At 36.3% G+C, this 13,684-nt stretch overlaps 1 protein-coding gene across 3 annotated transcripts in view; it reads right to left on the bottom strand.

Annotated features, from left to right (window-relative positions):
• CPQ (carboxypeptidase Q) overlaps positions 1 to 5,614 on the bottom strand; it is a 1,179,997-nt gene extending 1,174,383 nt beyond the window's left edge. For 2 of the 3 annotated variants that reach the window (XM_053715229.1, XM_053715231.1), the window contains exon 1: positions 5,384 to 5,413. The gene's annotated coding sequence lies outside the window, so the exon portion shown is untranslated. Of the gene's footprint in view, positions 1 to 5,383; positions 5,414 to 5,584 lie in introns of those variants that run through there. The other variant, XM_053715230.1, reaches the window with a different exon arrangement.
• Between the last annotated feature and the right edge of the window lie 8,070 nt (positions 5,615 to 13,684).

Here is a 13,684-nt window from a genome sequence, read left to right as displayed (position 1 = left end):
CCTCCATGAGGACATCATGGAGATGGTGGATGTTAGAGACCTTGCGCTCACCCACCTTTCATTTGAGGATGCCCCACAGATGCTCAATAGGGTTTAGGTCTGGAGACATGCTTGGTCAGTCCATCACCTTTACCCTCAGCTTCTTTAGCAAGGCAGTGGTCATCTTGGAGGTGTGTTTGGGGTCGTTATCATGTTGAATTACTGCCCTGTGGCCCAGTCTCCAAAGGGAGGGATCATGCTCTGCTTCAGTATGTCACAGTACATGTTGGCATTCATGGTTCCATCAATGAACTGTAGCTCCCCAGTGCCGGCAGCACTCATGCAGGCCCAGACCATGACACTCCCACCACCATGCTTGACTGTAGGCAAGTCACACTTTTCTTTGTACTCCTCACCTGGTTGCTGCCACACACGTTTGACACCATCTGAACCAAATAAGTTTATATTGGTCTCATCAGACCACAGGACATGGTTCCTGTAATCCATGTCCTTAGTCTGCTTGTCTTCAGCAAACTGTTTGGGGGCTTTCTTGTGCATCATCTTTAGAAGAGGCTTCCTTCTGGGATGACAGTCATGCAGACCAATTTGATGCAGTGTTGCAGCTGGCAGCAGTCATACGTCTATTTCCCAAAGACAACCTCTGGATATGACGCTGAGCATGTGCACTTAACTTCTTTGGTCGACCATGGCGAGGCCTGTTCTGAGTGGAACCTGTCCTGTGAAACCGCTGTATGGTCTTTCCTACCATGCTGCAGCTCAGTTTTAGGGTCTTGGCAATCTTCTTATAGCCTAGGCCACCGTGGATGGGTATTCCAGCATGACAATGACCCAAAATACACGGCCAAGGCAACAAAGGAGTGGCTCAAGAAGAAGCTTATTAAGGTCCTGGAGTGGCCTAGCCAGTCTCCAGACCTTAATCCAATAGAAAATCTGTGGAGGGAGCTTAAGGTTCGTGTTGCCAAACGTCAGCCTCAAAACCTTAATAACTTGAAGAGGATCTGTAAAGAGGAGTGGGACAAAAACCCTCCAGAGATGTGTGCAAACCTGGTGGCCAACTACAAGAAATGTATGACCTTTGTGATTGCCAACAACAGTTTTGCCACCAAGTACTAAATCATGTTTTGCAAAGGGGTCAAATACTTAATTCACTCATTAAAATGCAAATCAATTTATAACTTTTCTGAAATGCGTCTTTTTCTGGATTTTTTTGTTCTTATTCTGTCTCTCATTGTTCAAATAAACCTACCTTTAAAATTATAGACTGATCATTTCTTTCTCAGTGGGAAAACATACAAAATCAGCAGGGGATCAAATATTTTTTTACCCTCACTATATATATATCACTTGGTTTGAGAAAGGGCAAAGCCCAAAACATTGCCTATGTTTTACTGCTTGAAAATAAATCACTAAAATATTCATTTGGAGTGCTGCAGCCCCTTCTTCTAATCTATATATATACTGAATTTTGAAGGCATAAATATGTAGCTAAAGGAGGTTTGTTTATTCATTTTTAAACAGCCATAAAAATACAAAGGCTCAACAAATCACAGCACTTAAATATTAAAAAGGACAGACATTGAGCTTTCCAGTGACACCATGTGGAGCTGTTTAGCTCTTATATAAAAAAAAAAAAAATATGGGCAATCCAAAAATGCCAGGAAATGGTGATTTTATGCTACCCTTGCAACAAGTAATTACCTATATCTCCGGAGAACATTCAAAAAAGTTTTTTTGGGGGTTTGCTCAAGAAGGGTGATAGCACTACCCAATGTTCAAAAAAATCAAAAAATGTGAGGCAACCTACAAATGTATATTTGACATAAAATTACTCTGTCGATTTATGGTGTAGGAATCCGCATCGCAATCAAAAGTGCAGGTGAAATGTTCTAAAGGGATCTGATCACTGTTTGAAGATAGTCTTACAAAAAGGCATTTTAGTGCACTTGACTGTGTGATGGGTTCTCTGCCAGTAGTGGAATGTTCAAAGCAGCATCGCAATGCGCAGCAAGGGTTTAAAATAAATTATGCCTCTGCCACGTCACCCTTCATCTGCTGCACCTCTCTGCCAATCCCTTGACTGGCTTCTTCTAGCCTACAGAATTAAACACAAAATTTTGACTTTGTCATACAAAGCCCTCAACTGCACTGCTCCCCCTATATCTCCCACATTGGGGTCGATTTAACAAGCAGCGGATGCTGCTTTCTACGCCCAAAGTTTCCGGATGGCTGGAAACGTAAGTTAAGAAGCAGCAGTCTGTTTTCTGTATGTTATTGAATTTTTAGAGGTTTCATTTTGAGCTCGGATACATTGTCATTTAAAAATAAAAAAGTATTTACATAGAATGATGTCCAGGGTGCTAACAATCACAGTCAGAGAGCATTTTCATAAAGCCACAGGCATTTTCCAGGCTTATAATCTTTTTATTTATGTGCCCAAATGGAAGATTACTGGTTTGCTCCATTTCAGACCCAGTGAAATATGTTTACAAACAAACTCTGTATCCAAATCTCTGTACTTATGTTTAAGCTTTAACCCCTTCCTGCCATTAGGACGTTCTATGCCGTCCTAACTGCGCTGGGCTGTAGCACCGTTAGGACGGCATGGACTGAAGGGCGTGCCTAGCATCCCATCATTGAACTCATGCGATTGCATGAACGATCACCTGATTTCAATTTGTTTACATCGGAACTTAGTTCCTATGTAGACAAATTAGTCCAGACAGGAAAGGGTTAAACAAACAGATTAATAAATACTTTCATCTCTAATAAATACTAAATACATTCCATCCACCTCCATATAGTCATTGGTGCTGTTATTTTGGAATGTATGTTACATTGCAGGTATCAGTCAACACTAGAATGCAGTGAAAGACATAGCATATCCAATAAAAAATAACTTAGTCAAGTTATATATTTTTTCCATTAAACAATGTAATTAAATAAAACAAAATTAAAAAAATAATAAAGTGAGGGTGTCAACACGTTGCCTATAATTAACTCCTTCACTACCGCACTGTAAAATGATAGCGTAGCGCAATATTCTTGGCATTTAAACTACACTTTTCCAAGCATACATGAATAATATTATTTCTTCATTCCTAGAGCAACATAATTGTCATGGTTCTACCAGCAGCAAAGATTACATTTATTGCTAAAGTAAGAGCATAAAAAGGCAGCCAGCCATATTTATTTAGTCCTCAATAAAAACTTGTCTTGCATGAGCTAGACCACAGACAGGAGGTTTGTATTACTGACCAGCACTCCGAATATGAAGTAAAAAAATAGATAGTCTATTAAAATGTCACTGCAAAACTCTGCAATAGATCAAAATGCCACTGGTGCCATAAAAGCATCAGTGAAATGTCACCTGAGGTAATGTCACCTGATGAAGACGTTAGATACCCTGAAATAATGCTAAAGGTGAACATTACAAATAATGTTATATGGGTAGAATTAGGAATAGGTTTAGGATTAAAGTGTGGGTTGCACATATCTATAATATGATGGTAAAACATTTTTTGTCATATTAACATGCAATTTTATGACAGTTGACATTTTATCTATGCAACTTCACTTTGAGCAACATTTCCAGAACGTGTGTTTTGAGCAAGTTAAGGTAAAAGCTGTGTGGATAGTTGCAAACCACCAACATTAAAAGGACATTCAAGTCGAACATTAACTTTAATACATCATTTTGAGTCTGGCATGAAGAGGTTTAATGTGAGCACGTGACCTACAACATACATCACATAACAGTAATGGGCAGCAAGTATTATTCAAAGTGTTAAACTTTTTAAGGGCCTTAAAGGGACATGCAAGTCAAAAATTAAACTTTCATGGCTCAGATGCCATTTCAATTTGCTTTTGCTATCAATTTTACTTTGTTCTCTTGACATATTTTGTTGAAAAGCATACCAAGATAGACTTGAGTAAAAAGGCATTACTGGAAGCTAGATAGTGATTGGTGGATATGCATATATGCATCTTGTCATTAACTCGCCAGATATGTTCAGCACATCCCAGTTGGGCATTGCTGCTCCAAAGACTGCACGTGGCATGCTAGGTTGTTGTTTTTTTTTATTTGAGTGCTAACTGCGCTCAAGTTAAAAAAAAATAGCACAGCCAGGTTAGCACTGGTATTGAAAGTAAAAACTGGTCCAGTCTATATAAAGTTCCAGGGCCGGGTTAATTTTCAGTCCGGCCCAGTATATAAACACAATCCTTTCCAGTGAAACACTTTGCCATATAGCATATCCCTTTTTAACCCTTTTAAAACCTTTTCAGCAGTATTAATATATTTGTTTTTATTAAAAAGTGTATATATGAGTGTAATAGTTTATTTTAATACAAAATATTTCAAAAGTATCTATTTCTGAGTATTGTTTTCATGGGGGAGCAGAGTTTTGTGATTCAAAGTCACTGCTATCCTCACAAACTATATACACAGCAACACTGCAAAGATATGTGTTTAACTCCCTCAAAGAGAGAGCATTGCTCCAGTCTCACAGAGTGCTGTTTAGAAACTGTCACTGATCAGCCAGCACTAGTTCTACAGGTGGATCATAAAATAAATTACTGAAATGGATTCAATTTAGTTGAACATATCTGTTGAGCCCATAACAAGAGGTTATGTGTGTGTGCTCTTGAGCTATATATTTTCAACAAAGAATACCAAAAGAACAAAGTACTTTATAATAGAACAAAATGGCTCATAAAGCTAAGGTGATTAATAAAAACTGTCACTAATAATTATGTCTGAGTATTTCTTTCATTGGGGAACACAGTTTTGTGATTCACAGTCACTGCTGTTTTGTTTCAGACTTCCTTATATAGGCCCCTTCTGTTTTAAAGACAAAACTCACAGGGTTGCTAAGAATAATGATACATTGTAGTATGTAATATATCATGAGTGTTAGTAACAGTTACAAAATGTGTATACACCTGAGTCCTTAAGCAGCAAGTTATTTAAACCCCAAACATAGCTCATTTACTGTCCCAGAAATCACACTGTTTGCAATTATCCATTATATATGACTATAAGAACTGCACATTATTATCAATTTACATATCAGCTTAGTGCACGTGACATCAATGTATTTATCTATTTTTATTAAAAACTCTCTCCTTTTCTCACTCTTTCCCATCTCAAATAATGTGTGTTAGCCAGTGGTTAGAGGGGATTTGTATGAGGAACTACTGCTTAATTCATGGTAAACAGGGACGTTTGGAAAGTATAAAATCCCAAAGGTGAGAACATTATTATTGTACAACAGTAAAAGCAGCATTACTAAATCCTACAGAACAAAATAGACGTCTTGCTAAATAAATACAAGATCAGTGCACCATTTGTAAACTACAAACATTTATAATTCAGGAATCTTACCAAGTAACAAGGAAGCTGCACAGTCTGCCCTCCTCCAACAACAACAAGCCTAAGTCATGGGGGGGGGGGGATTTATTTACTATAACATGTAATGCTTATTATTTTTTAAAATATTTCTCCTGAAAAAAACAATATCTCAAAAAATATGTTGATAAACTATAACAATTTTATCGTGAAGCAATGCATATTTTATTAACTTACTGTTAATGGTCAGTTAGGCTTAAGACTCCCCTCTCAACTAATGGTACAATCCAAAACTAAAAATCTGACTTTTGTAGTTTCAGTATCCTGTGTAGAGCAGATAAGTCAGCAGTGTGTCTGGTGGAATGAGCTAAAGAGGAAAGGTTAGGCTGCTATTTGCAGTGCATCATGTGTAATATTCTAATATCTCAATTAAAGTTTGTATTGAATGTTTATTTTACCAATAATGGATCTTCAGTTGCCACTGCCAGTTTTATTTCTGAACTATTAGATGTTTATAGCAAACATTTTTTTTTTCTTTTATATAGGATTAATGTAGGCTGAAAGCTAAAATGCATAGGGAATGAGAGACTTTATGTTGGGATTTGAAATGCTCACTATTTTTTTTTTTAACAGTTTGAGAACCGGAACATTATGCATGACATTTGGACTTGAATCTGATATGTTACAACCTTCCTGATTGCATCAGGGGGCTGTGAGGGCAAACTCATAAAATGAGGTAGTGCCTAATCCCTCTATTGCATTCACTATATGCACATACATTTTGACCTTCTATATAAATTGGCTCAGGGCCCAGACTATTAAGTGTCTGTGGTAAAAACAAAATTACAGCCATATAGGGCTTTTGCATTGTTTTGAATATAAACATTATTTACATGCACCCTAGCAGCTGTACATTTATATATTAAACCTGAGAGTGCAGAGCTATAGTATAGATAGACATATACACAATGTCAGAGTTTGTTAATTACAAATGATTGACATTTAGAATTTAAAGGGCCATTACAGTAACAAAATGAAATGTGTTAAATTGTAAGAGCACATAGGGGTTGATTTATCAAGCTGTAGTGGTCAGGGGCGCACATACGCACCCCTGTCCGCCGCAGCTCGCCTCTGGCAGGCTGAATTCCGCTGCCGGAATTCAGCATTGCACACAAGCGCTATTTTGTACTCGCATGCAAACCTGCCCGCAGGAGCTGTCAATCTCCCTAGTCGGACGAGACTTGAGAGATTGAAATTCGCCAACTAAGAGGTGGCGAAAAGTTAGGAAAGCAGCCTAGCAACACTCAAAGCTATGCGTTTGCTGCAGGAGCACTTTATTTAGACAGGAAAAAACTAAGTACAAACCTATATTATGATCTTCAGAACTTGTTATCAATATACATAGGCATTTGTTACAATGTTGGCTGTTACATATTTACATTTCCTTGGTTGGAAAAAACATTTTGTAGGTGCTGCATAAAATGTTCTTGGTTGCTCCATGTAGCTGTTTCCCCTCATAGACAGAGAACGCTGTTTTTTTCTCTTGTGTGCACAGAATAAAATATTTGTTTATTTTTAAAATGTAAGCCTTCTCCTAATCACAGTGGATCAATCTATTAAAGGGACAGTCTACAACAGAATTCTTATTGTTTAAAAAGATATATAATCCATTTTATTAAAAGTAAGTTGAATGAACGTCATCCACTCCTTCTGTTTGTATAAAACAAAGCACTTTATTTAATTCAATTTAAAAATGATATGGAAGCTCCAATTTACACATGCAAGGTAGGCGCAGCACTGGGCTTACGCGTTTCAGCTGTATAGCCGTAATCATAGCCTATAGTGCTGTGTCTTAGATTGCTATTTAAGACACTTGAAATGAGCCCATTGGCTCAATTGCAAAACTATTTTTAACATAAACAGCACCTACTTTGATAACTCTTTAGTAGCCATACTTAAGCCAAATGGAATAAGATATTTAAGGAATACATTGTAGGCTCCAGTTAAGGTGCCAGCAAAAAGAATGTACAAATATAAATATCAATTGTGTCCAACATTGTAATTTGGCATATTCCTAAACCCAAAAATTTCCAATCTGTATAAATATTCCAACTTAATTCTTTGATTTGGAAATGTGCTCTTTTTAGTCCACAAGAAACATAAATAAAACATGTTCCATCTCTATTTCTGTCCAACGATTGGACATTTGAGGTTTCAACCGGTTAAGCACATAGTCAAATCAAACAACTCAGAGTTTTATTGTGTGACAGAAAAATTATTTGTCAGATCATGTGTGTTCCCTATGATGCATAAAGACCTAAATAACATATCTAAAAAATGAATTTAAATAAATAAATAAACAAATTAATAAATTGATGGGCAAGATATGGTCACAATCTGAAGCATGATCACGTGTAACCATAAGTACAGACCCATGGAAAATAAACAGAACTTAATTTAATGCAAAGGGATATTTCGGGAAGTCTATAGAAAACCCCGGGTGCTCTAGGGAGTTATTCCCAGTAGTTAATCATGTCAAATTTTGAATTGAGTCCCTGGGGAATCCTGATATCTAGCTTGAAAATCCAAAAGATTTTTTCCCTTTTGGCTAATAATTGATCCAAATTTCCTCCACGCTTGGGTAGCATCACTTTTTCAATGGCACACCATTTTAATGTATTTAAATTTTCATTGTGTATGTTAGTGAAATGTTGAACAAGGGGAGTGGTTGCTTTACCTATGTGTATTGTTGACAAATGTTCCCTGATTCTTGACCTCGTATCCCTAGATGTGAGGCCAACATATTGTAAATGACAATGTGAACAAAATACTAGATAAATTACATAGTTGGTAGTGCACTTTATACATGACTGTATGTCAAAACTGTCTCCAGTAACCGTGGATGTAAACCTTTTGGTTACATGCACGTATTCGCATGGCCTACAACTCCCACACCTGTACATACCAGTGTGTCTCAACCATGAGCTACCGATATTGGGTTTGTGTTTAAGCTGGGTGGGTGCCAAAATTGATCGCAGGGTTCTTGCTTTTTTATATGAACACCTAATTCCTTTTTCCACAACACTAACTAGCCGGTCATCTGCTGCAAGTAGTGAAAAATGTTTTTTCACAATACTGCAGATTTGATGGTATTGAGAACTATACTGTATTCAGTGACAAAATGGACCCCATTAAAGTCCCCTGCTTGTATTTTGTTTTTCCCTTTTTCTTCCAAAAGTGTGTCCCTGGGAATAGATGGGTAACTTGTGATGTCAGCGCATTATACTTAAATATCACTCATAATTTGGGTTTAAGATCTATTGATAAATATCGAATGGGAAGATCCCCTTATGGCTGGAAAACAAAAATATTATTTACTAAAATTGATTGGTTTTATATTGACCCATAATTATTTTAAATTCTTGGATGAATTTTTTTTTCAATTTAAAGGTACTGCCATGGGGACCAGATTTGCACCCAGTTTTGTGAACCTGTCCATGGGTATATTTGAGGACAGGTTCACTTATAGTGCGGAATGGGTTGCAAATCTGGTTTTCTATGGCCAGTATATCGATGATCTGTTGTTGTTCATATGGCAGGGACCATTAGAAACCATTGAGTCCTTTAGGGAAACAATTAATGACAATGATATGGATCTGCAATTTACATGGAATATACAAAAAAATTAAATTGATTTTTTTTTAGATGTATCTTTGATGTGTGTTCTAGAGCACGTTCCCTAAACAGAAATGATTTGTTAGTTCAAAGAGTTAAACCTTCAGATCGTTCTCATTACAAGACCTCATTTATAACTAGATATAACAATAACTATAAAGAGATAAAAAAAAATTCTATCAAAACACTGGAATCTTTTATTGAGAGACCCGATTTTGAAACAATTATTGGAAAAAAATCCCACATGTACCTTTAGGAGGGCACCTACTTTGAAAGAAAAACTAGCCCCAAGCAAAATTGTAATGTCTGGACGGTGTATTAATTATGGAAAAATAAATTCGAGAATATCTTTTAGAACGAATAACACATTAAAGATGGGTACATATAAATGTAGACATATTCGGTGCCATATGTGCTATTACATAACAGACGGATTAACATCCATCACAGCCTTTACCACATGCGAAACTTTTCAGATAACACAAAGAGTCACATGCAACTCCACATATGTGGTGTATTCTATGTCCTGCATTTGTGGCCTACAATATATAGGCCGTACCTGTAGGAAAATTAGACAAAGATAGTCTGAACATCTCAGATGCATAACAAGAGGTTCAGACAAATATAGCACATCTAGGCATCACACAGAGACACATGGTATTGGACAATGTCAGATGAAAATTACACCGTTAGAAATTATTTCCAATAATAGGTCTATAAATAGAATGTCTAGGCTTCGCCGACGTGAGACATATTGGATCTATAAATTTGGATCCCTATATCCTGATGGACTAAATGAAGTTATAGATACAGGGGTGTTTTAACATATCATTGTCCCATAGGATTTATTTAGCTTCTTCATTTATTTCATTACATCCAATCCTTCCATTCTTCACTCACAGTTCCCAGTCATATGTATCCCCTCATTCAACCCACTTCTTTTCACATATATATATAGAGATTATGCTCAACAACACTCATATTCACCTGAGATTTTATTGTACACTAATCACTTTGATATTAATTATTCTGGCCTCATATTTCTATTTTTATTTTCATCTTTTTATTTTTATTTTTCCATATACACTTATCACATTGACATGCTCATTCACACACTATTAGCACTGCACTATATATATATATATATTATTTTTATGTTATTAATATTGTCTTTCACTATTTATTGAGTCTATTATAGAATAGTATAGACCATCTTATCCTATCCATACTAATTTAAAGCACAAATTATAATCACTTTCATGATCATCCCTTATACTACTATTATCATATTTAGTAATATGAATACTATAGATTATTATATAGGATGAGAGTTAGTCATCACTATTGTCCCTGTCACTCCCTACCAATATTATGATCACAATATCATTTATTCTATTTCTTGGTTTAATATTGAACTCATTTTATTTAAATGTACACTTTTTTATATGGACTGCTGGGGCCCTAATGCTATCAATTTAATTTATTAGTGTGATTTGTATATAGAAATTTGTTGCTCCGTTGTGTATTAATTCCATGAGTTCGTTAGCTTTTACTTTTTTATGTCAGCTTATCACACGAACTAGGAATAGTGTTGATTGGTTTGATTGATATTTTTATGTATTGTTTACTGTTACTATTACCATAACTTAATGATACTTTGTGTAAATATACTGTTGCCTTAGGATCATGGGATATGCATTTAGTGTTAAGGACGAATTATTAATACAGTATTCCTATATATCGTTCCCAGTGTTCACTCTATTATCCTAAGTTGCAATATTTTACCCTTATTATCAGCCTGTTATACACCACTTCTTCTTATTATTTTTTAATGGAATATTTACTTTATCAATAATGTGGGCACTCATAACTCACGACATTCTATAACCCTGCTATAATTCATTACGTCATTTTGTATATTTTTACTGTTAATCCGTAATCATTTCAAATGGTCTATTTACACACTAGATGTTTCTAATATTTTAAGATACGGGCAACAGTATATCAGTTAACGGATATTGTTAATAGTTTGTATTTGATGTATTTTACTATTATGGATGTTAATAACGATAACTATGATTATTTCAAACACTGTTTACAATGAGTTGTAGACACCATTTATCTGTACATTAACAGAACAGATATTCAGGACAGTGTCATGATGCTATTAGTATTAGTTCTGTATTTAAAATGTAAATTCAGACTGATTGTGGTCTATGTTTAAACAAGATGTATCAAATGTCAGTTTGGGTTTGCAACACACTCGCTGATTAAACACCTGTAGTTAGGGAGGTAACTTACTTCCGATTGGTAGCGGTTCTTGTTATAGGAGACCTTGCTTGTTCTATGTACTATATGCCTGATGAAACGGCGCAGCAGTTCCCGAGAAACGCGTAGCAACTAGTACATGTGTTTTTATATGATTGTACTTTGTATTTTTATCTTTTAAATATAAACTCATCTTTTTATTATTAAGCAAGATTTTTAGTCTCCGTGCTTGATTTTACCCCTGCCTTACACTAGTGGAACACACGCATTCAGGACACCAAGGGTTATGTGTACTGGGCCACTAAAATAGTCCAGTAAGCGCCACTTGCACCATTTGGTGCTTTTGAAAACGTGAGTACCCACAATACTGGGGGAGAGAATTGTTTCATAAATATTGTACTGATCTGCACTAGGAGTCGCCCTTTTCCTCCCTTCCTTTAATGTATACTACCCTGCCATACAATCTTACAGCCATCATCCACCCCTGAAGATGACGTCACCGTAAGTGCCAAGGAGCTTTGCCGGGTCTGATGCGGAGAGGCTAAGAGTAAGTGAGAGGATTAAAGAAGTGCCTTTGGACGGCACACCGTGGAGATACGGGATTCCTTTGCACCACAGTGCCCGCTGCTTTGGAAACCATACAGACACAACAGGCACAGAGGATCAGGTGAGCGCATATTATTTAAACGCATACTATAGATCATTGGCGTGTGGAAGATTCGTCTGTGTTGTATGCATCAACAATGCTAGTTAATTAAAGAGGGGATTGGCTGTTATTTGGCAGTGACAGCACTCTAAATATTAAGTGTGGAGATTTGACACTTTATCATACCGCTCTAACTAACTGTTATTATCACTATTAATCCATTTTATTACTCATTCCCCAGTTTTGCATAACCAACACTGCTGAAGAAATATACTTTTTACCTCTGTGCTTACCTTGTATCTAAGCTTCTGCAGACTGCCCCCTTATCTCAGTTCTTTTCATAGACTTGAATTTTACCCAATCAGTGCTATATGGCACACATGAACTAAATATATAAAGACAAGCATAACATAAATGAAAGTATATCTATACATATAGGGGGCATTCTCTATAAAATATATACAAATAACCAAGGTAAGTATGTAAAATATGTAAGCCCCAATCTATGATGGCAATCTGGCAGCTCCTTGTCAAAAGCAAAGGTCCACCTCTTCCAAGAATTCTAGAAAAAGACAGCACAAGGGCACAAAATGGCGTAGCACATCAGATATAATAATAGGTAAGTATACACTCACATTGGGTATACACCATATGTTATTATATAAGTAGGCTGGAACTTCAAAGTGGCCCAGCTGACTGGCCTCCGATCATGCAGGATCCAAGTATTGTCAGGTTCAGATCGCAAAGGGTGGCTCTTCTTGTACACGCTGTTGTAAATAAAAGAACAGCAGACCACATGGCCAAGTATAGTTTGTAAACTAAGAGAATGTATATAGAGGAACACACATCATCATAGCACCTCAGGTGCATTAGGCGCAGACTGGAACTTTGCACACATGAACTAAAGCCCTCTAGCTGTGGAAAACTGTCAAAATGCACTGAGACAAGAGGCGGCCTTCAAAGCCTTAGAAATTAGCATATGAACCCACCTAGGTTTAGCTTTTAACAAACAATACCAAGAAAACAAAGCAAAAATGATGATAAAAGTAAATTTGAAAGTTGTTTAAAATTGCATGCCCTATCTAAATCATGAAAATGTAATTCTGACTAGACTGTCCCTTTCAATGTTACTGTTTAGTTTTGAAATATTTTCCTTAATAGATTTATTGCTAGGTAGGCTCATGAGCAGCAATATACTGCTAGGAACTAGCTGCTGATTGGTGGCTGCATGCATATGCCTTTTGTCATTGCTCCTAATAGTGCATTGCTGCTCCTTCATCAAAGGATGGCAAGAGAATAAAGCAAATATGATAATAGAAGTAAATTGAAAAGTTGTTTAAAATCGTATGCTGTATATGAATTGTGAGAGACAAATTTTTTGTTTCATGTCCCTTTAAATTAGCGAATAGAAATGAAACCATGCCTTATGCTTACCTGAAACTGAGTCAGAAGATCCAGAATTAGGTGAGGGCTCACAAGAAGAGGATCTCTAGTTCGGGTGAAAGAAAATGGTGACAGTTGTGACTTGGTAGATGGTGGCTGTGGAGAAAAAGACATCAGTGAGTGAGTAGAAATTTGGGGTGTTTTTTTATTTTTGGGGGTTAATTTTTTTAATTTTATTAGAAACTAGGGTTTGATTAGTGTTGGGATTGGGTAGTACTTTAGGGTGGAGCTTAAAGGGACAGTACACTGTAAAATTGTTAATGTATTTTACATGACTGATTATACCACCTGCAGAGTATAAAATA

The sequence above is a fragment of the Bombina bombina genome, chromosome 5, assembly GCF_027579735.1.
Source record: "Bombina bombina isolate aBomBom1 chromosome 5, aBomBom1.pri, whole genome shotgun sequence".
Lineage (NCBI taxonomy): Eukaryota > Metazoa > Chordata > Amphibia > Anura > Bombinatoridae > Bombina > Bombina bombina.
Note: the sequence above shows the minus strand (reverse complement) of the source record. Positions and strands in the feature narration are given on the sequence as shown.